Source organism: Oncorhynchus nerka, linkage group LG22 (genome assembly GCF_034236695.1).
Source record: "Oncorhynchus nerka isolate Pitt River linkage group LG22, Oner_Uvic_2.0, whole genome shotgun sequence".
NCBI classification, from domain to species: Eukaryota; Metazoa; Chordata; class Actinopteri; order Salmoniformes; family Salmonidae; genus Oncorhynchus; species Oncorhynchus nerka.
In genome coordinates, this window is record NC_088417.1 from 53,224,976 (window position 1) to 53,251,175 (window position 26,200).

Consider the following 26,200-nt stretch of genomic DNA (forward strand, 5'->3'; position numbering starts at 1 on the left):
CTTCCTGTGCAATGTCAAACTGGACATGGGGCCCCTTGATGTTGGATGAGGTCTTTTGTGAGGCGTACATGGTGTTCACAATTCTTGCATCAAATACTTTGGTATTTGATGCATATGCCAATTATTTCCAAAGGAAAGTATCCTTGACTTTGTACCAGAAGTAGTTGTAAACAAGCAGGTCAGCCGTGATAGAAGTCAATATTAGACGCACATCCATGTGTGAACGAGATGTGGAAACCGGCCACTAGGAGCAACAGTGAGCGCTGTTACGTTCAAGTAGGTTTCGGTTTTGCTGGGGCGTGGTGGATGGGCGCAAGCAGCTGCCTCCGATTCCAAAGGTTGCATGTTCTAATCCAGTGATGGAAAGTTGTTTTTGATATTTCGGTTTTCAGCCTATCCCAAACCTTAACCCTTAATGCCTAACCTTAAGAATTTGGGGTCAATGCCTAAACATAACCCTAACTGTAATAAACAAAGAAACAATCAAACAAAAGTTCACCTGTAGCTGCATGGCCTATTCCATTGACAAAAATGAAGTGTAGATAACTATGTTGTTCATAGGTAGAATACTTTAACTATACAGTGATCACTGCTCACTTAACCGAGAAGCCAGCCGCACCAATGTGTCGGAGGAAAGACTGTCCAGCTTTAGTCGCTAGAGCGACACGTGACAAGGAAATCACAGCCAGCCAAACCCTCGCCTATCAGGAAAATGCTGGGCTAATTGTGGCCAGCTGTGACACAGCCTGGGATCAAACCCGCGTCTGTAGTGACGCCTCAAGCACTGGAAATTGCAATGTGGTGACTTAGACCATTGCGCCACAAGAGAGGCTAGAGGCATCATTGATTTACACTGGGTTCCAACCCTTTTTAGCAGGGAGGCCTTGTTCTTATGACAGACCATGTATTGACCCTGCACACCTTAATTGACAAAGAAACAAACCAAAACAAAGGCAATGTCTTGTCATGCTTTGTTGATTTAAAAAAGCTTTTGACTCAATTTGGCATGAGGGTCTGCTACACAAATTGATGGAACGTGGTGTTGGGGGGAAAACATACGACACTATCTCTGGTCTGATGAAAACAAGATTGAACTATTTGGCCCGAATGCCAAGCTTCATGTCTGGAGGAAACCTGGCACCATCCCTATGGTGAAGCATGGTAGTGGCAGCATCATGCTGTGGGGATGTTTTTCAGAAGCAGGTACTAGGAGACTAGAACAGAGAGATTCTTGATGAAAACCTGCTCCAGAGCACTCAGAACTTCAGACTGGGGCAAAGGTTTACCTTCCAACAAGACAACAACCCTAAGCAGACAGCCAAGACAACACAGGAGTGGCTTTGGGACAAGTCTCTGAATGTCCTTGAGTGGCCCAGCCAGAGCCCAGACTTGAACCCAATCCAACATCTCTGGAGAGACCTGAAAATAGCTGTGCAGCGAAGCTCCCCATCCAACTGAACAAAGCTTGAGGATCTGCAGAGAAGAATGGGAGAAACTCCCAAAATACAGGTGCCAAGCTTGTAGCGTCATACCCAGGAAGACTCGAGGCTGTAATCACTGCCTAAGGCGCTTCAACAAAGTATTTAGAAAAGGGTCTGAATACTTATGTAAATGTGATATTTCAGTTTTTTAATAAATATTTCTAAAAAACTGTATTTGTTTGTCATTATGGGGCATTGTGTGTAGATTGAGGGAGAAAACGATTTAATCAATGTCAGTAGAAGGCTGTAACATAACAAAATGTGGAAAAAGTCAAGGGGTCTGAATACTTTCCAAATGCACTGTACCTACAGTACAACCAGGTCATATTAAATAAGAACCAAATGGAAGTAAACGGCTGAAAGAGGGAGGACTACTTGGACTTGTTTATAAAAAATATTTTAAAAACGATTGCAGTTGCCAGAGTAGCCTGGAGCAGGCATTTTCATTGACAGATGTATGTCTCCTTGTTTGTCTGTTTTATTTGTACTTTATTTCGCTTTCACGTAATTTTGTATCTATTTACCTACTTTGTCCTCTGATTTGGCAGTTGAGACTGCTGCTCCAGCCTAATAGAGTATAGTTTGAATAGTAGCATTTGAATTAATTTGGTTACACACAAACATGATGGCCAATAAACCAGTGTGGTATCACTTTTCATGGTTCAATATTGGGTTCCCCCTTCCTCTGTTCTGTTAATGAATAGATAAGGTGTGTGTTTGTGTGTGTGTCTGTGTGCGTTGCACTCACTGTCTGGCCAGTTGACGATACTGGCTCTGGGGCTCCCTCGTTGGCCTGGGTGGATGTGGGGTTGGCCTCTGTGGGGTTAGATGTTGTGTCGGTCACTGGAGTAGAGGTGTAAGTATCAGCAGTGGAAGATGCGAAGGTGGACACATCGGTAGTAGTAGCCTCTGGGTTTGTAGGTGGTGTTGTTGGGGTGGGTGTGTTTTCCGCTGGTCCAGGAGAATGTATGCATAGAGAATGGCTGACGATAAAAGAAGAGGAAAGAGTTAACAGTCACAATTGCTCACACCTACCACATAAGCACCTTCAAATAAATCACACTAAATTCACTACTCAATGCTCATTCGTTTTTATACACTGAGTGTGCAAAATATTTGGTATATCTTTATAATATTGAGTTGTAACCGCTTTTGCTCTCAGAACAGCCTCAATTCAGTTCATCTGTATAAACAATAATACGCAAGTATAACCACCAGGGGACCACGCAGCCATCATACCACTCAGGTAGGAGATGTGTTCAGTCTCCTAGAGAAGAATGTACTTTGGTGCGAAAACTGCAAATCAATCCCAGAACAGCAGCAAAGGACCTTGTGAAGATGCTGGAGGAAACAGGTACACAAATATATATATCCACAGTAAAACGAGTCCTATATCGACATAACCTGAAAGGCCGCTCAGCAAGGAAGAAGCCACTGCTACAAAATGGCCATAAAAAAGCCAGACTATGGTTTGCAACTGCACATGGGGACAAAGATCGTGCTTTTTGGAGAAATGTCCTCTGGTCTGATGAAACAAAAATAGAACTGTTTGGCCATAATGACCATCGTTATGTTTGGAGGAAAAAGGGGGAGGCTTGCAAGACAGAACACCATCCCAACCGTGAAGCACGGGGGTGGCAGCATCATGTTGTGCAGGTGCTTTGCTGCAGAAGGGACTGGTGCACTTCACAAAATAGATGGCATCATGAGGGAGGAAAATTATGTGGATATATTGAAGCAACATCTCAAGACATCAGTCAGGAAGTTAAAGCTTGGTTGCAAATGGGTCTTCCAAATGGACAATAACCCCAAGCATACTTCCAAAGTTGTGGCAAAATGGCTTAAGGACAACAAAGTCAAGGTATTGGAGTGGCCATCACAAAGCCCTGATCTCAATCCTATAGACAATTTGTGGGCAGAACTGAAAACTCGTGTGCGAGCAAGGAGGCCTGCAAAACCTAACTCAGTTACACCAGCTCTGGCCAAAATTCACCCAACTTATTGTGGGAAGCTTGTGGAAGGCTATCCAAAACGTTTGACCCAAGTTAAACAATTAAAGGCAATGCTACCAAATACTAATTGAGTGTATGTAAACTTCTAAACCACTGGGAATGTGATGAAAGAAATAAAAGCTGAAATAAATAATACTCTTCAATTATTCTGACATTTCACATTCTTAAAATAAAGTGGTGATCCTAACTGACATAAGACAATTAATTTTTCCTAGGATTAAATGTCAGGAATTGTGAAAAACTGAGTTTAAATGTATTTGGCTAAGGTGTATCCAAACTTCCGACTTCAACTGTATGTAAACATTATTATAGTGACATTTATTACATCCACTGTAATTGTATGCATTTTACAATCCGTAACCAATTGTGATATTTTGTTCGTTTTTTTGCATTGTTTATCTTTTTTTTTTAAACTTATTTTGTATATAATGTTGCTTCTACCATCTCTTATGACCGAAAATAACTTATGGACATCAGAACTAGGTTTACTCTCCACGAACTGGAATAAGCTTTTTCCTTTAACATTTCAGATGAGAAAGAAATACTGCTCTCCCGGGAACAGGCCCAGATATATTTGCATGAAGAAAAGACGGAGGAAAAGAGCTACGCAGATTGGGCTGCCTTTTGAGAATCCGTGACGAGCGACTAAACTCCCACTGCCATCAATTCTACTTGTTAACATGCAATCATTGGAAAATAAAATTGATGACCTACGATTACAATTATCCTACCATCAGAACATTAAAGAACTGTAATAGCTTATGTTTCACCGAGTTGTGGCTGAACAACGAAACGGATAATATAGAGCTGGAGGGATTTTCAATGCACCGGCAGAACAGAGAAACTATGTCTGGTAAGACAAGGGTTGGGGCTGTGTGTCTTTCTGTCAATAACAGCTGGTGCGTGATGTCTAGTATTAAAGAAGTCTTGAGATATTGCTCGCATGAGGGAGAGTACCTTATGACAAGCTGTAGACCACACTATCTACCAAGAGAGATGCTCTCAACCAACTCTAAGGCAAACAAATGAATGCTCCCCCAGAAGTGGAGCTCCTAGTGGCCGGGGACTTAATGCAGGCCAACTTAAATCAGTTTTACCAGCATGTCACACGTGCAACAAGAGGATCTTTCCTCCAGACCACCTTTACTCCACACACAGAGATGCATACAAAGCTCTCCCTGTCCTCCATTGGCAAATCTGACCATAATTCTATCCTCCTGATTCCTGCTTACAAGTAAAAACTAAAGCAGGAAGTACCAGTGACTCGCTCAATACGGAAGTGCTCAGATGACGCGGATGCTATGCTACAGGACTGTTTTGCTAGCACAGACAGGAATATGTTCCAGGATTCATCCAATGGCTTTGAGGAGTATACCACCCCAGTCATCGGCTTCATAAATAAGTGCATCAACGATGTCATCCCCACACTGACCATACGTTCTTATCCCAACCAGAAGCCATGGATTACAGGCAACATCTGCATCGAGCTAAAGGCTAGAGCTTCCGCTTTCAAGGACCACGACACTAATCCGGACGCCTATAAGAAATCCCGCTATGCCCTCAGACAAACCATCAAACAAGCAAAGTGTCAATACAGGATTAAGATTGAATCTTACTACACCGGCTGTGACACTCGTTGGATGTGGCAGGGCTTGAAAACTATTACGGACTAGAAAAGAAAACCCATACGCGAGTTGCCCAATGACGCGAGCCTACCAGACGAGCTAAATGCCTTTCATGCTCACTTCGAGGCAAGCAACACTGAAGCTTGCATGAGAGCACCAGCTGTTCTGGATGACTGTGTGATAATGCTCTCTGTCACCGATGTGAGAAAGACCTTTAAACAGGTCAACATTCACAAAGCCGCAGGGACAGATGGATTACCAGGATGTGTACTCAAATCATGCGCGGACCAACTGGCAAGTGTCGTCACTGATATTTTCAACTTCTCCCTGACTGAGTCTGTAATAACTCCATGTTTTAAGCAGACAACCATAGTCCCTGTGCCCAACGAAGTGAAGGTAACCCGTAGCAGTCACGTCGGTAGCCATGAAGTGCTTTGAAAGTCTGGTCATGGCTCGCATCAACAGCATCCTCCCGGATACCCTAGACCCACTCCAATTCACATACCGCCCCAACAGATCCACAGATGATGCAATCTCAATCGCACCCCACACTGCCCTTTCCCACTTGGACAAAAGGAACACCTATTTTGAGAATGCCGTTCATTTACTACAGCTCAGCGTTCAACACCATAGTAGCCACGAAGCTCATCACTAAGCTAAGGACCCTGGGACTAAACACCTCCCTCTGCATCTGGATTCTGGGCTTCCTGACGGGCCGCCCCCAGGTGGTAAGGGTAGGCAACAACAAATCTGCCACGCTGATCCTCAACACTGGGGCCCCTCAGGGGTGTGTGCTTAGTCCCATCCTGTACTCCCTGTTCACCCACGACCGCATGGCAAAGCACGACTCCAACGCCATCATTAAGTTTGCTGATGACACAACAGTGGTAGGCCCCATTAACATTGACGGGCTGTAGTGGAGCGGGTCGAGAGTTTAAATTTCCTTGGTGTCCACATCACCAACGAACTATCATAGTACTAACACACCGAGACAGTTCTGAAGCGGGCATGACAAAACCTATTCCCCCTCAGGAGACTTAAAAGATTTGGCATGGGTCCCAAGATCCTCAAAATCACTGGGACCAAGCTTCCTGACATCCAGGACCTATATACTAGGCGGTGTCAGAGGAAGGCCCAAAACATTGTCAAAGACTCGTCACCCAAGTCATTGTCAAAGACTCTCTGCTACCGCACGGCAAGCGGTACCGGGGTGCCAAGTCTAGGTCCAAAGGGCTCCTTAATAGCTTCTACCCCCAAGCCATAAGACTGCTGCACATTTAATCAAATGCCTACCCGGACTATTTACATTGACCCCACCTTTGTTTTTATACTGTTGCTACTCTGTTTACTATCTACGCACTATCTACTCCTTCTCCCCCCCCCCTTAAAAGACCTAGATGCACTATTGTAAAGTGGCTGTTCCACTGGATGTCATAAGGTGAAAGCACCAATTTGTAAGTCGCTCTGGATAAGAGCGTCTGCTAAATGACTTAAATGTAATGTAAATGTACGCATAGTCACTTTACAAATGACCTCGACTAACCTGTACCTCCGCACGTTGACTCGGTACCCCCTATATATAGGCATGCTATTTTTATGTAATTTCCTTGTGTTACATTTAGATTTTTTTTCTTCACTTTAGTTTCTTTAGTAAATATTTTTTTTTTTTTTTTTTTTTTAAGGGCTTGAAAGTAAGCATTTCACAGAAAGGTCTACCTACACCTGTTGTATTCGGCACATGTGACAACTACAATTAGATTTTGATTTGATTTGATTCAACTGGTCAGTCTTTCATGGATAGACTTATGTTTTGTACACAGTGTATATGTTTAAATATGTATTTTAAAATATATTTTATAGTGTTCATTCTGCACTAAATGTCAGAACATTGACTAAAATATGGAGGGACTAGTCCAATAAGAAATGCTCATTTTCATTTTCTGTTTTATAAAGTGTTGCTATGGTGTGCTCCACTGAACTCAATCCTAAGCATCAAACCATTACCTGTGCCTAGCAAGCAAACAATACCTTACTTCTATTTCTAATTTTCTTGTGATTTTTTTGTATCCAGATGATAAGCCTAAACAGTGGCGTCTTTACGATGACAAATGTTTGGAACAAAGACTGGGGGGAAATATATAATAATCTATGAATCTGTATATTTTAATCCATTTAATTTTAACCTTCGGGCTTGTGGTTTCTGGAGAAGTTACATGAGTCTTTGTCATAGTAACCTCTCCAACCAGATGTTAAGGTTTTATAATGTTTTGCAGAAGTTCTCTCTACAAAGCACTCAATGGATACATGCCTGACATGGACTTTCTCTGCATCTCAGAAACGTATGCCAACTTTACTCCTCTTACTGCCCCTCTTGTGACAACAATGGAATTGTCAGCTGACGTGCCCCTGGTTGAGTTCGCCTTTGGGCCAGCGCAAGCTGGCAGTGTGCTGTCCTATACTTCCACAGCCAAAGACCAGTGAAATTGTGAAGATTGACGATGCCCCTGCTCCACCAATACTTCCATTAGATGGCTACAGGCTTCAGTCTTCCCAGTGTGCTTACGTCCTTAGCCATCAGGAGCAGTTCCACGCCAAGGCATTAGAGACAACCTACGAGATGTCACACAAAGTCGAGGTTGCTAATAGGAAGCAGAGCAGCAGCCCAGAATGGCATCAGCTCAGGAAAATGAGAATAACATCCTCTCATTTTCGAGAGGTTTGCCATGTCCGGGGAGAGACCTCAGCTGACCGCCTAGCTGAAGAGGGGGCTAGCCATGGATCCAGGGGCTGTACAGGAGTACTGCACCCCGAAGAATGTTAACCTCTTTCCGTGTGGCTTCGTAGTGCACCCAGATGCTCCGTGGTTAGGATCCTCTCCAGATGGCATCATATTTGATCCCAGTGTGAGACCGCACTTTGGACTCTTAGAGGTCAAGTGCCCAAATGTACCAAGTTATGTTGACTGCCCTTACCTGAAGATACAGAATGGAGAGCTGAAGTTGAAGAGATCTCATGCTTACTACTGGCAGGTGCAAGGTCAAATCCTTCTCACAGGTTGTAGCTGGTGTGACTGTCATCTATGCACATGAGGACATCCTAGTTGAAAGGATATATAAAGATCTACAGGTTTCAAAAACTATGAGAGAAGGTTGATCACTTTTCTTTTTACCACCACTTTCAGAAGTGTCTATCTCGCACCTGAATGTGTGCCAAGTTTAGTGGTATCATGAAAAATACGTTTTGATGTTCGTGTGAAGAAAACTACAGTAGAATAGATGTAAATGTATTTCAGCAAATGTTCAACAGTTCAGTTAATCAATTACACCTCTAATATTTTATTCAATCTTGCATTCTGGCTATTCTGTGTTTAAATGATTTCTTTCCCTCACCCCTAAACTCTGCCTAATTAAAGCCAATACAAGCTCCACACAAACTGATATTCACTACAATACAAATGATTGATACATGTCATAGATAAACAAATGATTATTTTGCTGCTAGCAAACAAACACATGTACATTTACACTGGCTTGGCCTATGCTCTGACCCCAGATAGTTGACCAACAGGCACGCCACTGCAAATAATTGGTTGATGCTGCCTGAGATGATCAGGGGGATGACTGTGTCAAACAGCTTATGCTCCTTTACTCTGTGGATCATTCATTCAACATGCACTCTCAGCCTGGCAATGGATTGGGTCTCCCTAACCTCATGCGCTGGTATCTGTGTGTGTCTTGACAGAAAGGCTGGCTGATAGACCTTGCACGGAACAATATAATCTACTAGAAAGCCCTTTTCCACCATAACGCCGATGTCAGGGGTGAGTAAGGAAATAATTCCAGACTACTTGAATATCTCCTTGTCACTCACAGATCCAGCATACAACGATGACACATAAGTGACCGATCCATGTGGTGACATTCCCAACATGCCCTTAAAGGTACAGTGTGACTTGTAGGAAGAAAACACCTCACTCTGGCTACCTGGACTATCTGCATTGTTTCCTGCCACCCACCACCTACCTCAATTAGCCCTGTATATAGCCTCACTACGGTTATTTTTCACTGTCTTTTTACTGTTGTTTTTTTATTTCTTTACTTATCAATTGTTCACCTAATACCTTTTTATTTAAACTTAAAAATCGCACAGTTGGTTAGGGCATTTTACTGTAAGGTCTACACCTGTTGTATTCTGCACAGATGACAAATAAACTTGGATTTTATTTGAATTTGGTGTTTGTCCCATTTTGTGAATGTTTGGTTGGTGAGCGGACCCCAGACCTCACAGCCATGAAAGGCAATGGGTTCTTTAACTGATTGAAGTATTTTTAGCCAGATCCTAATAGGCTCTATGCATTATAGCGCCTCCCACATTCTATTTTACTTCCTACCGGGTTGCTGACTTCCGGAGCGATTTACGCTATTGTTTTTAGCATTAGCATATTAGCTAGCTAACAGTCGTCGATGCATTTCTGACTGAAATAGTTTGCAATGCCTACGTTCAAATTACAGCCCCGCGAAGGACGTGCTAATGAACATTGTTCAGTGCCTCTGTGTTCAGGTTCTTCAAAATGTAATGGTGTTGTGAGCTTCCGTAGTTTCCAAGTCGATGTAGAGCTCAGGAAGCGGTGGTTGGTGGCAGAACGTCGTGACTACTTTACTGTCACCAAATGCGCAAAGTTGTGTAGTACACATTTCGTCAAGAGTGACTTTGTTGAGGGAAAAATTGTGGGGCGACAATACCTAAAAAGAGGTGTTGTTCCTACAGTCTTCGAGTGGAACTGGCACATTCAAAAGAGACCTGGTGTTTGGGAAAGAAGACTGAAACCTCCTGCCCGGACTGAGGGGGATGAAGAACAAGGTGCGCTGCCTGTGGACTGTGCCGTCTCTTGATCTGGTCCAGACATATGATTACTGTGCAGTCCCCGAACATGGCCCTAATGGCAAACCATGAGCACATAAGAGAAATTGAGGAGCTTCGAGCCAAGATGGAGAAACTGACGGCACAACACGGCTTTGGTCTACAGCGATTTGCTGGTTCTGACGAGGATATACGTTTTTACACAAGGTACATTAATGATTTCTTATCCTGCATTACTATTGTTTATTATTAATTATTATTATTCCAAAGTCCATGTTCCCTTTAAGAACATGTTAATTGTTATTTAAAACTTGGCTAGCATATCTTAGCATAAGTAGGCACATTGAATGTATATTGTCTTTACATTAGTTTTCAGTTAACCCCCAGGTCATTGCTGCAAATAAGATTTGGTTCTTAGTCCACTTCCCAGGTTAAATAAGGACAATTTAAAACAAATTCACTGCTGTGATGATAGCTGCTGTGAAATCCAGTACGAATTGCACTAATGAGAAAAACCGGCTACAATAGCAACTAGGTCATGTCTAGTGCTACTTAATGCTTAGAGAAAATGGGCAAAAATAGTGATGAGGTTTTTTGGTATTCAAATACTCTGGGTCTGTCTTTAGATTTGCAAACTACACCCACCTGATGGCCTTCTGGCACTTGATTGAGCGGGCAGCAGAGACCAAGTTTATAAGAGTCACAAGCACCAATCCATCTGAAACAAGTATTACTTGAAGACAACTTCATTAAATGCAGTACTTAATAGAGAATATTATTTGATCTTACTGTAACTGTTCAACATGATGTACTTTTTGTGCTATGTAAGGACTTTATTGTACTAAAACTGTTTTCTTTAGGTTCAGACCCTGCCATCAATCGACTAGTTCTTCTTGTTTATTACTCATCTGTCGCTGGGTCTGAAGCAGAAGGATTTGGCCCATCGGTTCAGGATCCAGCAATCGACAGTGATACAGATTATCATCGCTTGAGCCATCTTCCTCTACTTTCTGCTTGGTTCAGCACAGATTTTTTTTATTTTTCCTTTATTTAACTAGGCAAGTCAGTTAAGAACAAATTCTTATTTTCAATGACTGCCTAGGAACAGTGGGTTAACTGCCTGTTCAGGGGCAGAACGACAGATTGGTACCTTGTCAGCACGGGGGGTTTGAACTTGCAACCTTTCGGTAACTAGTCCAACACTCTAACCACTAGGCTACCCTGCCGCCCCAATATGGATATGAATCCCCAAGGAAATATCAACGTGCAGCTGCCACCTGAGTCCAAGGACTACATGGAAAGAATGAAAAACTGAGCAAACTAGAATGCTATTTGGCCCTAAACAGAGAAACACTGGCAGAATACCTGACCACTGTGACTGACCCAAAATTAAGTAAAGCTTTGACTATGTACAGACTCAGTGAGCAAAGTCTTGCTATTGAGAAAGGCTGCCATGGGCAGACCTGGCTCTCAAGAGAAAGACTATGTGCCCACAAAATGAGGTGGAAACTGAGCTGCACTTCCTAACCTCCTGCCAAATGTATGGCTATATTAGAGACACATAATTATTTCCCTCAGATTACACAGACCCACAAAGAACTTGAAAACAAATACAATTTTGATAAACTCTCATATCTATTGGGTGAAATACCACAGTGTGCAATCACAGAAGCAAGATTTGTGACCCGTTGCCACAAGAATAGGGCAACCAGTGAAGAAAAAACACAATTTTAAATACAACCCCTATTTATGTTTATTTACCCTTTTTTACTTTAAATATAACATATGTTTCCCATGCCAATAAGGCCCCTTATATTGAAATGTAATTAAATGAAATTGGAGAGAGAGAGAGAGAAATGACCCTCATCTGTGTGTATATGCCTGTTTGTGTGTGTGTGTGTCCAAATCAAATCATATTTATTGGTCACATACACATGGTTAGCAGATGTTAATGCAAGTGTAGAGAAATGCTTGTGCTTCTAGTTCTGACCGTGCAGTTACATCTAACAAGTAATCTAACAATTTCACAACAACTACCTTATTCACACAAGTGTAAAGGAATGAATAAGAATATGTACATAAAAATATATGGACGAGCGATGGCCGTGCGGAATAGGTAAGATGCAGTAGATGGTATAGACTACAGTATATACATATGAGATGAGTAATGTAGGGTATGTAAACATTATATAAAGTGGCATTATTTAAAGTGACTAGTGATATATTTATTACATCCATTTTTTAAATTATTAATGTGGCTAGAGATTTGAGTCAGTACGTTGGCAGCAGCCACTCAATGTTAGTGATGGCTGTTTAACAGTCTGATGACCTTGAGATAGAAGCTATTTTTCAGTCTCTCCAGCTTTGACGCATCTGTACTGACCTCGCCTTCTGGATGATAGCAGGGTGAACAGGCAGTGGCTCGGGTGGTTGTTGTCCTTGATATCTTTGGCCTTCCTGTGACATCGGGTGGCGTAGGTGTCCTGGAGGGCATGCGTTGTGCAGGCCTCACTACCTTCTGGAGAGCCTTACAGCAGTTGCCGTACCAGGCGGTGATACAGCCCGACAGGACGCTCTCGATTGTGCATCTGTAAAAGTTTGTGTGTTTTCGGTGACAAGCCAAAGTTCTTCAGCCTCCTGAGGATGAAGAGCTGTTGCGCCTTCTTCACCACGCTGTCTGTGTGTTTGGACCATTTCAGTTTGTCCGTGATGTGTACACCGAGGAACTAAAAACTTTCCACCTTCTCCACTACTGTCCCATTGATGTGGATAGGGGGGTGCTTCCTCTGCTGTTTCCTGAAGTCCAAGATCATCTCCTTTGTTTTGTTGACGTTGAGTGTGAGGTTATTTTCCTGACACCACACTCTGAGGGCCCTCACCTCCTCCATGTAGGCCATCTCGTTGTTGTTGGTAATTGTTACGAATCCCTTTTGGCCCGACAGTCTAGGGGGGATGGTAATGAGACCCGTAACATAACTCATGCAAATTATTATGGTGACAAAGTAAAAGTGTGCACGAAATAACCACGACAACAGAAATCTACCGTCAAACTCTAGGTTTATTTATAAACACACGGTAATGGGGGGAGCAGGAAAAGGGGCTGAGCTGGACCCAAGGAAAGAAACAATAAGTATTCAAAAACACCCCTAAGCTAGACTAGCCTACTTTAACAACAGCTAACTAACTAACCAAAAATACAGTGGGTGGTCCGCCCAGTTCTAACTAGTGTATTTAACAAAGTTCACCTACGGGTAGTGTATGCCCATGGGCGACTTGTCTTGGTTTCCCCTTTTCCCACCAGCAACAAACAAACACCATAACCAAAAACAATACTCACAGGTGATGACAAAGTGCTATGAGGTGCTTAAACAAAAGAGAGGTTAAGACACAAAGCGAGAGTGAAACACAGAGACCTACAGACATGGCATTTACAGAGAGATTGCTAGAGATTGAGCTAGAGCAAACAAATGATGGGGTTTTTAAACCATGGGGAAGGAACTGTGATAGGGTAGGAAATAGGAGGAGGTGTGTCTTCTGATTGATGATTGATTGTTGACTGATTGGGGAGTGATGGTTTTCACCTGTGAGGGGAGAAGGAGAGAAAAGAAACACACACAGGATACACACACACACAGGATAACTGTATCCGTAACAGTAATCAAGCCTACCGCTATAGTGTCGTCTGCAAACTTGATGATTGAGTTGGAGGCGTGCATGGTCACGCAGTCATGGGTGAACAGGGAGTACAGGAGAGGGCTGAGAACGCACCCTTGAGGGGACCCAGTGTTGAGGATCAGCGGGGTGGAGATGTTGTTTCCTACCCTCACCACCTGGGTGCGGCCCGTCAGAAAGTCCAGGACCCAGTTGCACAGCTTAATGATGAGTTTGGAAGGTACTATGGTGTTAAATGCTGAGCTGTAATCGATGAACAGCATTCTTGCATAGCTATTCCTCTTGTCCAGATGGGTTAGGGCAGTGTGATTTCGATTGCGTCATCTGTGGACCTATTGGGGCGGTAAGCAAATTGGAGTGAGTCTAGGGTGTCAGGTAGGGTGGAGGTGATATGATCCTTGACTAGTCTCTCAAAGCACTTCACGATGACAGAAGTGAGTGCTACGAGGCGATAGTTGTTAAGCTCAGTTACCTTAACTTTCTTGGGAACAGGAACAATGGTGGCCCTCTTGAAGCATGTGGGAACAGCAGACTGGGATAGGGATTGATTGAATATGTCCGTAAACACACCAGCCAGCTGGTCTGCGCATGCTCTAGGGATGCCGTCTGGGCCAGCAGCCTTGCTGGCCCATCGTTTAAATGTTTTACTGATGTTGGCTACAGTGAAGGAGAGCCCACAGGTTTTGGTAGCAGGCCGTGTCAGTGGCACTGTATTGTCCTCAAAGCGAGCAAAGAAGTTGTTTAGTTTGTCTGTGAGCAAGACGTCGGTGTCTGTGACGGGACTGGTTTTCTTTTTGTAATCTGTGATTGACTGTAGACCCTGCCACATATGTATCTTGTCTGAGAGAGAGTAATAGGATACGGCATGTGTCAAAATTGATTGATTGCTGACCTGATGACCTGTACAGAATATGTGCCCCCGCCCCCCCCACCTGTTCGTGTGGTCATGTGTTAGAGGGTGTTTGAACTTTTGGGGCCCATGCCCCCCCTCCACCCCCCAGTTTTATCTCCCTTATGGTTGTTATCTATGAAGCAGGAATGTCTGGGGCTATAGATAGCGCTGGGGCCTCAGCATTATAAATGTCCAGAACAAGCCATTTTTTAAGACCTGAATATTAAGCATCTAAAAATATGTCTACAAGGGGAATTCTCGGAGTGCTCTGTAGCTCATGTCACGAACCCAACGCCAAAAGCTTGGAGGATATTTTGGTAGAGGCTCCCGAATGTTTTAACGGATTTCTGTGTACAAGCGAGGGCCATATTTCGTACATATTCAACCCGGAGGAATCTACGGTTAAGATATTCACAGACAGCGTGTCCCAACCCTTTTATCGTGCAGAACCCGAGCCTTTTTCTCTAGTGCTAAGGATGCGAGAATGGCTTAAAATAAGGCTAGCTTTGTGTCAAATGGAACGTGCCCTGAGTGCTTCAAGGCTGCCAGGATATGCGTTGGAAGAACAAGTCTGTGGACGTCAGGATCTAATGGCCCTGAGAGTCACATCCATGGGTTATACCCCGGACTCCAGAGTGACAATTTTAGCATGTGAATAATTTGACAGGTCAAATGCTACGAAAACGGTCAGTCCATATGTATCCTCCAAAGCATGCAAGGATGTAACATTTTTTCAAATAATGTTCAGTTTTAAATGGCGCGATTACCACATTTTCCGAACCCTGATGAATAAGCTGGACAGTCTTTTCGAAAATCGTGAACAATTACGGCGATGGCCTAGGTTATCGTTGAGACATACCCCGGAACAACATAGGTTATCGTTGAGACATACACCGGAACAACAAGTTCGAAGGCGGATCTTTCCCTGGCAGGAAAGTGGACAGAGCTTCGACGGAGCGCGCGGAAAATACTTTGTGATGGGGAATTGGAAACGGATAATGTTCAGGGCTAACAGGACCCCATATATCTGTAAGAAATAGTTAAAATAAATGTTGAATTATAACGTGTGTTAAAATGTAGGTGTTAATTTTTGAAAATGTATACCCCCCCCATTTAACTAAGGGGTAGCGCTCTTTTCTCTCAAGCTAGGGTCTGGCGCAGACAACTGTAAGATCTGAAAAAAAACATGTATTATTTTATAGTCTATTCCTACATTGGGTATGTTATGAACATTACGTTTTATTAAAGTTTGTAATAATGTACAAAGACCTGCATCCAAGGTTTTTTTTATTTTTACATAAAACACGTGTGCTGCATGTTTAAATATTATTCAAATGGGTTACTTAATTCAAACATGTCTTAAAGGTTGTACGAAATATTTTGGAATTCAATAAAAGGAATGTTTAAAAACGGTATCTCACCCTTTAACTATGGGAAAAACCTATTTAACAACGTCTTCCAACTCTGTCGCGAAGTAAAATAGAATCAGAGTGTTTGTGTGTGTGTGGGGAGGGGTCTTGAGGCGGAGCAACAGGCGTGTGTGTGTGTGTGTGTGTGTGTGTGTGTGTGGGTGGTTGGTTGTGTGTGTAACATAAATCCTAAGGTTGGGGGGTCCCAGAACTCTTATCTGTAGAGAACCGTTTGAAACCAAGGTGTGCACTATCATGCATAAGGCATGTCGAGATATCAGCCGAACAGCGGGGGTTAAACATAGATATCTCTAATCTGCGGCCCCCACACACCCCGTTTGCAGACAGAATGTCACGACATCCCCTCCTGTTGTTTGAATTCACAGCCTGTGTTCTCTAAACCAGACATACATGGGTTGGCGTGTAGCATACATCTCTCAAAAAACTCATTCCGAACTTTTAGATAGTTAGGGACAGAACTATTTTTTAACGTTGTCAGCATTGCTTTAGCGCAAACATAAAGGCCCGAATATTGAGCTGCACGGACAGATTAAAATAATAATAATAATATTCGGAATAAGGGAATCTCGCATAATGGATATTTCTGGAGGTGAGTAAATGGAAAAAAACATATTTTAAGATTTGTTTGAATATTATTGGAATATTAAACCCTAGTTATTTGGGTATTTCAGGCCAAAAGCCCAATATAGGTTAAAACATTTTTTTTTTAAGTGTAGATATAGCGTATAACTGTTAACATTGTCTAATGGAATCTAGGATCCCCGACATTTACGCAGCTTTTACGCGATTTACCTGATCTGGAACATGATGGGGTTCTTGCAGGAGCAAAAGTCTGGCAGACAATCACCAACGGCCTTTTTTCGTTGTAAGTCCTTATAATTAAACACATACTCAAGAAATATTTATATATAAACATTTTAAAAATAGGTTGAACTATTTTTTAAAACTATTTTATGTATTTACAGCCGACATACAGCCCTTTATGATAAAGGATGCGTTATGGACAGCTGACACGCAGGACTTTGATGCAATTCTACCGTTCACTGTGGCCCAAGTACACTGCTCAGAATCAAGCCCACCCGAAAACTACTGTTGGGCCGGGAACTTGCTGCTTCACGAGCCGGCGCTCCAGGGACAAGGTATGGGACCATTATACAGTTTTGTTATTAGTTATCAGCCTTTTTATTAGTTATAGATCTGTTGATAGCCTATGTTAAAACAAGGACAAATAATGTTTTTTCAGACTGCCCGGAGACAGACCCAGCAGAATCTGGGAACGCTAGAGGGAAAAAGTCACACACCCCGGTTTCGGCGATTCGTCACAACAAGCGCCAAAAAAGCAGAGGTATTTTAACTATGTACTGTTAATATATATTATTATAACGGAAAGGTATTTGACATTTGTATGTAGCTAACATATATATTTTTATATCTAATAACGTAATTATGTATGTATTATTTTCATTCAGACTCCGCACCGCGAAAAACGGCACAGACGACCACATAAATCTAGAGCTGGGGGATTCCGGCGCCCCGAGCATTCGAATGAAACACCCAAGAGACCTGTTTTTAATGACATGTCAGATGTTGATGACCAGCTATTCTGTGATGCGGCCAACCTTATAGACCCAGTCAATACTACGGCCTCAATACCTGCAGCCGAACAAGAAAGGTTTTTCACATTATTTTCCAGGGCTTTGAAATCGAGGAATGTTTTGCTATACAAACGACTGGGGTTTTAATTGAGAGACAGTACAGAGACGATATGTTATTCTGGCATAGAACAATTCCACGCATGTTAAACAGCAACCCCATTAAAAAACGCAAATACAGACGCTAAAATCATACATGTAACACCAACCATTACAGAAAGAAAAAAACGAACACTCTTAATTATCCAAAAATGGCAGAACTAACGCAACACAGGGAGACAGTTGAAAGCCTCTTATCCCAGATTCCAGACGAACTCCTAGAAGTTATAAGACGTATGAACGATTCAGGAACGTTAGATGAAAGCATATTAACACAGATTCCAGCCGAACTCTTAGAAATGATTAATCGTATGAACCAGTCAGGGGGGGTTGAGGAAAACATGTTATCCCAGATTCCCGAAGCCCTCATAACCTTAATTAATCGTATGAATGCGAGTCAGACAATTTCGGCCCCGACAACCCCGACAGCGATAGAACAACCCGTAACGCCTAGGTCCGTAGAGTCTGAAACGCCACAAGATGTTTTTGGGGAATTGGACAATTATCTAATAAATCTGGCTGCAGATGTTCAGGATAGACGTGTCAGGGTTGTGTACAGGAATAAATTCAACAATACAGAGATTCAACAGTTTTTCAATTTCCTATGTGTGAATCAGAATCTTGACTATGCTGTATTTTACATGATGATAATGGACACTCTGAATGACCTGTTAGAAACAGCAAGATGGCGAACCTCGTGATGTCTTACAGTTGGAAATATGTGGAGATAGCCTGCATAATTCAGTATCTCTTATTTTACCCAATGGCGAAGCAGATCTTGAACAATTTACAGCGCTGGTAGAACGCCTTGTTCAGTCAAATTTAGCCATCATAGCCGATCGAACCCTAGAGCTTGTAGTGCAAATAATACGTCAACCACAGGGGGGCGGTGGGCAGAGAAGGAAGCTTGATAGCCTAATGCAGTCAGAAATCATAAGCAATAAAAGGGCCTACCTCATAAACGTTCACAATCCCGATAATAAGCTATGTTTTGCAATAGGCCTAGCGCATTTACTTAACCCTGGATGTACTGATCTGACGGCATTGCAAAAGGCTAGAGAGATCCAAACGGCGGTGGGTCTCGGGATCCATGAAGGCGTGGCATTCTCAGACATTGTCAAATTTGAAAACCTTCTGAATATCAAGATTGTGGTTTTGTACCACAGTAGAGCTAATGCAGCTCTCTTGAAGTTCCAAAACACCCCCAACCGCACCCCAGATTCTGTACTTTTATGTGCAAAATGAACATTACTATGCCGTTACAAACATCACAGCGTTCCTAGGGGCAACCTATGTGTGTAGATCCTGCCATACCGGCTACAGCCGAAAGGGGGCACTCGTGCCGATATAACTGTTCTGTATGTCAGGATGCAGAGCAGAGTGCCCTATGCAGACCCTAAACTTGACACCATGTGAGGATTGCCATCGCACATGTCGTTCGACCTACTGTTACGATAAACACAAAATTGAAACATGGCACCCTAAGGCCTGTAAATCTGTAAGCATTTGTGCCATTAACAAGAAATGCCCAAAATGTCATTGCAATTACAGCCTTAAAATAGATAGCCCTAAACCACATGTTTGTGGAATCCTACAGTGTCCAATCTGTAAAGGGGGTCTGAAAAGCAGAAATGCTGAAGTGGTTCAAGAAGTGCCACACGAGTGTTATATTCAGCCCTTGGCTGAAGATGAACCTTCAGAGAAATATGTGTTCTATGATTTTGAGACAAATCAACAATCGGGGGATCATTTGCCTATTTTTGTATCTACCATGACATTCACGGGGAAAAGTGGTCTGCAGAAGGATCCAATTGTGCACTACTCTTTCTAAAACATTTTAGAAAACCACAGTACCGAAACTTCACGTTTATAGCGCACAATGCTAGAGCCTACGATTCTTACCTTCTTCTGAACCCCTTGATACAGCAAGGCATAGCGCCGAGGGTCCTAGCGCAAGGAAGTAAAATCCTGTGTTTTGTAGATCCCGCCTTCAACCAGAGATACATTGACAGTTTAAGCTTCTTACCCATGAGATTGGCTCAAATGCCAGAGGCCTTGGGTTTTGAAAACTCTGTGAAAGGCTGGTTCCCCACTTCTTCACATCTGAGGAGAATCTACACTATATAGGATCATATCCCAGCCCAGAAATGTATGGGTGTGATCAAATGTCTCCCAAAGAGCGAGAGAGATTCATGACTTGGTATGAGACAGTAAGACATGGCACCTTTGATTTCCATAAAGAGATGGAATCATACTGTGACAATGATGTGGTTATACTTCGTGAAGGATGCCTCAGATTCAGAGAAGAGGTAATCAAAGATGCAGGTATTGACCCCTGGAGTTGTACAACGATTGCATCGGCATGCATGAAAACATACCGTACACACTATATGCCGACATCCTCTATAGCGATCCCTCGCCTGACAACTACCGACGCCAGTTCAAGGCCTACTCTAGTGGGTCCATTCAATGGCTAGAGTATATGGCCCAGGATAAAGACATTTTTATTCAACATGCTTTGAATCGAGGGGAGAAGGCGTTTGGCTCTTACCATGTAGATGGCTACACCAAGATTGACGGGGTTGAGACCGTGTATGAGTACAACGGTTGTTTCTTCCATGGTTGCAAATCTTGCTTTGTGCCCCAGAACATATGTGTCCTAACCCAAAAGACTTTTGGGGAAATGTACCAAGAGTTTCAAGACAAAGTTGATTTGTTACAGGCTACTTACGGTCTAAAAGTGGTTGTTTTGTGGGAGCACGAATGGACAGCCCTCAAAAAGTCTGATCCTCATGTTCAAGCATTCCTTTCCAGCTTTGACATCCCAGAACCTCGGGAGCCAAGACATGCCTTTGTATGGCGGCCGTACCAATGCTTTGACATTGAGGTATGTAGCGCAACCCGACGAGACAATAGGCTATGTGGATTTTACATCCCTTTATCCGCATGTAATGAGTTCCTCATGCTATCCTATAGGTCATCCTGAAATTATTCATCGTGATTTTGACTTACCTCAAAACTATTTTGGTCTGATCAAAGCAACAGTCTACCCTCCAAGGGGTTTGTTTATACCTGTGTTGCCTTACAGGGGCCCTCAAGGAAAACTTTTCTTTCCACTTTGTCGCACCTGCAGTGAAAACATACAACAAACCCCATGTGATCACACAGATCAAGAAAGAGCACTGACAGGTGTATGGGTCACAGCTGAATTCTCTAAGGCTTTAGAGATGGGGTATCGTGTGGCCAAAATCTTTGAAGTATGGAACTTTCCAAAGAAATCAGACACTCTTTTTAAAGAGTACATCAAGACCTTCTTGAGATGTAAGCAAATGGCTTCAGGCTATCCTGCATCGGTCACAGATCAAGAGGAGTAAAGACAGGTACATTCAAGACTATCACGACAGAGAAGGCATCCTTCTTGACCCAGACAGAATAGAGGTCAACAAAACCAAACGAAATGTGTCGAAATTGTACTTAAATTCGCTTTGGGGCAAATTAGCGCAGAGGTGTAATATGCTAACAACGTCGATTATTAAAGACCCTGAAGAATTTTTGGAATTTGTTTTTTCGGACCAATATGAAATTTCACATTTTTCATTCTTGAGTCAAGACATTGCCTTGGTGAAATGGCGACGTAACAAGAAGTGGGTTCTACCCCCTGGTAATGTACATGTGTTTCTTGCAGCCTTTACCACGGCCTATGGCCGACTTGAACTGTACAAGCTCATGGAGCAGCTTCAGAGGCGGAGTTCTTTACCACGACACAGACTCTGTGGTCTATGTAAGCAAACCGGGGGATTGGAGCCCCCCACTCAGCAACTATCTGGGTGGCTTAACGAGTGAACTCGCAGAGGGTGACCATATCACAGAATGGTCCTCCTGTGGTCCCAAAAGCTATGCTTTTAGGACTCAAAAAAATCACGTGGTGTTGAAAGCCAAAGGCGTGACTCAAAACTATGAAAATGCCCAGCGTGTAAACTTGGAATCAATCACACGCTTGGTCGAGGGGTTCCTAAATGACAGGATTAGTGACTTGGAGATTTTGAGCTCCTACAAACAGATTGTTAGGGATAAAAAGGGCTTCCATCTGAGGAATGCCCCACTCACTAAAAGATTCAGGGTTGTCTATGACAAGAGACTGCTTTTGCCTGACGGGACCACATTGCCCTATGGCTACTGACTTATGCTACATGCCGCAGTGTGTCAGGCGTGACTCAAAACTATGAAAATGCCCAGCGTGTAAAACTAGGAATCAATCACACGCTTGGTCGAGGGGTTCCTAAATGACTGGAATAGTGACTTGGAGATGTTGAGCTCCTACAAAAAGATTGTTGGGTATAATAAAGGGCTTCCATCTGAGGAAGGCCCCACTTACTAAAAGATTCAGGGTTGTCTATGACAAGAGACGGCTTTTGCCTGACTGGACCACATTGTCCCTTTGGCTACTGACTTATGCTACAAGCTACAGGGTTTCTTAAAGCTTAAGATATAATGACTGCTGTAGAAGGTTTTGACCCCCGGTTGCAACTATCATTTTCGGCCTTAATCGCAGGGCCTTCGAATAGTGGTAAAACTTGTTTTGTAAAAAGTATTTTAGAGAATTCTGAACATGTGTTATCTCAAAAGCCTGATAATGTTGTGTGAAGTTATTCTTGTTATCAACCTCTGTATGATGAATTGTTGAAGACAATAAAAATCAAGTTTGTTGAAGGAATACCTGATTCCCTGTCTGATGATGAACTTTTACCTCCTCATAAAAACAATCTGCTGGACGATATGCTATTTGCAGGTAGCGAACATCCCGAAATTGCCCGAGTGTTTACCCAATATACTCATCATAGAAACCTGTCCGTGCTTTACTTGGTGCAGAATGTGTTTCACCAAGGTAAAAATAGCCGCACCATCAGTTTGAACGCCAATTACATGGTTTTGTTCAAACATCCTAGAGACAAACTACAAATTACAGCTACAAGGATGCTACCAAAGCGCATTTTCTTAATTAATCGTGGATTTAAAAGCAAATACTCCAGAACACCTGAGGCTACGAACAGGTCTGTTCCCGTGGGAGTGGCCGGCTGCGTACATTCCTAAAAAGTAACCGCTATGTCTCTGCGTTTAAAAAGAAACTTGCCCCTCTTGAGAAGCCTAGTTGGGGCTACATCTAATGAACGGAAGGCCATCTTGGGTCACTGTTCTTCAGATCTCATATTATCCCTATGTGAGATTGCTTTGAATCTTCTCAAAGGAAGCATTCCACTCACCCTGACACAATTGAAAAAATGAAAGAGACAAAAGACCTCGATCAAGCTCTTTGCCAATAAAAGGGTCAGTCTTCAAAAGAAACGACATAGCATACAACAGTCTGGCGGTTTTATTCTACCTTTACTAAGTATAGCTGTGCCCTTCATCACCAGCCTTATTGCTGCCAGACGTGGTGGTTGAACACATAGGGTGATGGCCAATAAAATGTATCTGGTGCCACAACAAGATTTGGATAGACTTAAAAAAACAAGTGCAGGGGCCCCTGAAAATATCAGACAAACAGCGGAAAATGATTTGGATACGGCCATGAAGGATATTTTGAATCAAAAAGGATTGAACCCCTATGATAAGGTCCAAAAATACACAAACCTCTTGCAAAGGTATTTGTCCTTGGTGAAACAAGGGGAGAGAGAGACAGGCCATTTAAAAGATGACGAGCCTAGCGAGAGCCACGCCCCTGTAATGCCTGTACCTGTGAGCTTACCGTCTGAAGATCAAATGCCTGTTGAAGATAAAGTTATGCATGACTTGTTAACCCATGTTCCGGCACGTAACAGGAAAAATGTTAGCTACATTATGAACAAGATAAAAGACTCAAATGGGGCAGCTACTTGGAACGACAAAGGAGAGTTTATCCTTCAGGGTTCGGTTGTCAAGGGTTCACATATGCTTGACTTGCTTAAAAGTACCACATCTGCCCACAAGGTTGCTGATGACAGAAGACCTCCAGGGTGGCTTCAGTTTCTTAAAGCCCTGGCCATCCTCAACATTCCCCTCTCGGGTGTACCCAACTATAAGATTCGTCAACGGATTCACTCTTTAAAACACAAACCTTCAACGAGATACAGCACCCCTAAAGATGCCCCAAAACCCTCGCATCCTTATGAAATGAATGACGATAACCCATTTACCCCCCTGAACGCCTCCGGACCTTTCCCTAATCCCGATCTCTCTGGGTGGTTAGACTTTTGAATGACTTTTGAATGACTATGATTAAATTCAATACATTTTATTTGAAAAAAAGTAATTTAACATTTGTAGCATTCTTGAAACATTTGGCGTGAGCATACGCCTTGATTACACGTTCTTAAAGGATACACATTTGAACACTTTTGATATTTTCTAACAAAACAAGCTACAACGTTATCATTACTTCTTAAATCATCCTTATAAAGAGACATAACATCTTCAAAAGAAACTCCCCGGGCTCTTTGGCATAGGTAGAATACACAGTGTTGACCGCATGTAGTGGAAAGGTTATCTTGCACCTGTTTGATGTTGTAGTATATCTTTGAGCAGTTTTTGGTCAGAAATTCTTTAATAGATTTGGGGAAATGTGAAAAACCGGGGGGAAAGCCATAGGAAACAAAAAAAGTTGAGATTTTTCCTCTTCTAATGTCACAGCTAGCCAATGTTCACCCGGCATGTGTTTAGGATGGGTATTGACAATAAACATTGCAGGCCGCACCTTCCATTTCTCCATAGGTAATTCATCACAAGCCAACACTCCGCAAAATTGTTTTCCAATCAGTCGGCTCATGAGCCCTTCCAACTCTTGGGTATTCATGTCTTTGCTCAACGATCCTTAATAATAATCTACTAAAACCTGTCTTCGGCTATTCACCTCCAAGATTGAATCAGAGCAGGCATAAACAATCATGCTAACGGTACAGGCTAAAGGTGTACGGAAATGCATTTCCAGCCTGAGGTTACCTTGGGACACCACCGAAAGATTTCCTGAGGTGTCATCATCAGGGGATAAATTGAAAGCATACATTGTGTAACCCTCTGCAAAATCATTTCTGTCAATAGGTAAAGAGAGATCTTTTAGATGCCTCCCGGTAGCCAGGAATAGATTGTAAAATTCTCGCACAGATATGTTGTTATTAAATTGCGGTTGGAAAGCCTTAGCAGGGACCTGACGTCCGTCCTGACACAGAGCTACATACTCTGCATTGAAGTGTTGAAAATTAAATGGGTTTTTATTTAAGCTGCCCGTATTGGAGGCGTGATCAACCAAACCTATAACCACGTATCGCAGTAAAGGGCCTAGAAATAGGTTTTCTTGACTGCAGATTCTGCTGCCCACAGGTATGCTAAAGGTTTTCATGGTAATTCTTTGGAGAGGGTAAAGGGCATTTCCTTTCAGCAAAGCCTGTGAGTGACCCAGACGAACTGCCGGAGATACAGACACTTTTTTAAATAAAAAGCGTGGCCTCCAACACTTTTAAACTAAAGTCTCCGTCCGTTGCAGACATTAGGCAAAACTCATCCTTGGCCCTGGTTCATTTTAGTCTTAAATCAACCGCATTTAAGAGTAAACGTTCTTGAAAGAAAATGTCAGAGTGTATAGGGCCTAGCAGATGAAACTCTCGAGATTCTGCACAGTAGCGAGCCCGTGCCTCCAGTCCTTTATTTGCACCGGTGGATGGGTCTGTCGATTCCATAGAGCCTCCTGCAGTATCCTTGCTAAAAAGCCCTGCGCTGAATTGGGTCTTGAGAGTGTCTTCAGAGTAGTTGAGTAAGCATTCCATGATGGCACGGTAGGGGTATGTGGCACTGCTTTGACTGATTAGCCGTTCCCCCAAAGTCACATCCACTTGGGAGAAGATGGTGGCCACTGGGTAATTAATGAGACTCACTTTGGCATCGTTTGCAATATCAGTACCATCTCTTTTGGTCACTTTTAGACGCAAATGCACCAAGGTGTTGTTGAGGTCCAGATAGTTGTCACCGTTGCCTGGTATGAAAAACTCTATGGGGCCGTTCTCTGTAATGGCAGAGAGTGGGGCTATCGCCACATAACTGGACCTCTCTACTGAATGTTGGGTTAAGGGGGCCGTGAAAAGATCGAGCTCTGTCTTTATAGCTTCAGAGGACATGCGGTGTAAAAGAGCCATGGTGCTTGTTCTTTTAGAAAATACTTCAGAGTATTCTTTTTACCGTTTTTGGTCCAGACCTCCTCACTTTACCCCGTCTTTGACTAACTGAGTTTCTTTTAACAGTTAACCTCCGTTTTTTAAGCGCAAGCCTTCGCCTTATACCCGGCGGTCTCTTTTTCGGTCTTTGAGACAACATCATCAACCCTGAGCCTTCTTGACTCTCGACATCTGGTAACACCCTTCTGGTCATAGCATTGGCTACAACCTCACTTACTATATTTTTTGCTGCTGATTTTCAATGCGGTTTGGCTATGCTGAAGCCTCTCTTCATAA

The 26,200-nt window shown here is 42.9% G+C and overlaps 2 long non-coding RNA genes across 2 annotated transcripts; both read left to right on the forward strand.

The window, feature by feature from the left end:
• The first annotated feature begins 9,547 nt into the window (after window positions 1-9,547).
• Window positions 9,548-15,810, forward strand: LOC135563783 (uncharacterized). The gene is made up of 2 exons (XR_010460497.1): window positions 9,548-10,185; window positions 10,839-15,810. It is a non-coding gene; the product is annotated as an uncharacterized LOC135563783 (long non-coding RNA).
• A 980-nt stretch (window positions 15,811-16,790) lies between these two features.
• LOC135563784 (uncharacterized) lies at window positions 16,791-17,247 on the forward strand. The gene is made up of 3 exons (XR_010460498.1): window positions 16,791-16,837; window positions 16,938-17,111; window positions 17,216-17,247. It is a non-coding gene; the product is annotated as an uncharacterized LOC135563784 (long non-coding RNA).
• Window positions 17,248-26,200: the final 8,953 nt, after the last annotated feature.